Raw genomic sequence first — 1,814 nt, 5'->3', positions numbered from 1 at the left:
AGAAGTAAGCTGCCAGACTTGAGAAGTAAGCTGCCAGACTTGAGAAGTAAGATGTCAGACTTGAGAATTAAGCTACAGACTTATAAGGTTTTATAAGGTTTTATAATCTCGAGTATTTTATTGAAGAGAAGAAGAAGAGAGAAGAAGACCGCTGAAGATATTTTAAAACAATGAATATTTTATTATATTGTGTACTAAGGCAACTTGACTTTTAAATACTTGTATTCAGATCCACAATTAAAATTAAGGGAATAAAGTTTCTCCTAGATTTACTTTCTCTCTTTCTTTGTTCTTCAATATTCTTCATCTATGTCTCTTTATCCTCACATTCTTTCAGCCACAACTCAGTCTACCGAGAGGCCATGGTCAGATGGTTCTCTTATCACTAAATTCTATGTTTTCTGATGTAAAGCTCAATTTGCTTTTCTTTTGATTCTCAAACTAGTAACTTTGGTTGTAAAATGTTTTTTTTGGTTTAATTAATTTAACATTTTTTCAAAAAAAAAATGAAGTATTACGTAATTAATCACTAATCTCAAACAACACTAAATCAAAGACAGTATATATGTGATTATAGGTAAAAAAAAGTTAGTTGAGAATGTTTCTAACTTTGACATAAAAAAGGTACCAGATATAAGGCGAATCCAAGTGATCTTGGACGCCTGGCCCTGCTAAGCAACCGAACGACCTTAGCTATCCTGCTTCCGAGGAAGGCCACTCAATCGTCGACTAATGGAAATCAAGCAAATGAACATCCATATTCTTCCTCTAAGAACATAAATAAATATAACGGGTCAAAATTAGCAACCTCTCTGATGAGTGTTTGATCTTGTAGAGGAAATATTCTAATGGTACCAAAAAAGTCTCCGTTAGACTTGTTCACAAACGAGCGTGTCGTTGGCCTTCTTCGACCAAACATGTATATATCCTTCGACCAAACGGGCTCATTTTCTCTTGTCATGTATACAATTTTTTTTTTTTTTTTGTAAAATGAAAACGAGTGACGTTGACTTTCTTCGACCAAACATGTATCCAACAAATTTCATAATGGGTTACATTATTCATAAAAACGATGATTTATCCCAAGTTCTGTAAACGTTTTCCTCTCAGTTACGAGCTATTGTTCTTCACTTCGTGACTTTCCAGTTTCCAATAGTTTTTTTCTTTTTCTTTGCCTAATGGATTATCGTAATTGGCTATACGATGTTTTCCCGAGCTTTAGTTGGGAAGATGTGCGCATAAATTTCCTTAGCCATTTTCTCAAGGAGCTAGATCGAAAACTGATCAACGCTTTCAAAGACAATGAGATCGAGAGAAGCCACTCGATTGCCCCTGCGCTTGTAACCGCGATTAGGACTTCGTTGTGTTCTCGCCAAAGTATGCCTCTTCCAGTTGGTGTCTGGACGAGTTGGTTGAGATCGTGAGATGCATGGAAGAGTTGGGTCAACTGGTTCTACCCATTTTCTATGGTTTAGATCCATCTCATGTCAGGAAACAAACGGAAAATTTTTGTTGGAATGAAAAACTTTATAAGATGGAGAAAGTGTTTAAGTGTTTGAAGAGAAAGAAGCTTCGTGAAGAAGAAAACTTTTATAACTTACAAGAGGATTCTTATTATTTAGATGATTCTTACAAACTTGGATACTTATTGATGATACAAAATGAAAGGGGAGTGGAGGTATTTATAGCCTCCAAAATACAAAATATCTTACATATTTTAATCATAAATCTAGAGAATTCTACCATAATATCTAAGATTTTTTTATTATAATTATCTAGATAATTCTATGAGAATATCTAGATTTTTATTCTAA

This window comes from Brassica oleracea, chromosome C9 (assembly GCF_000695525.1).
Source record: "Brassica oleracea var. oleracea cultivar TO1000 chromosome C9, BOL, whole genome shotgun sequence".
Taxonomy (NCBI): domain Eukaryota; kingdom Viridiplantae; phylum Streptophyta; class Magnoliopsida; order Brassicales; family Brassicaceae; genus Brassica; species Brassica oleracea.
This window is presented reverse-complemented; position numbering follows the sequence as displayed.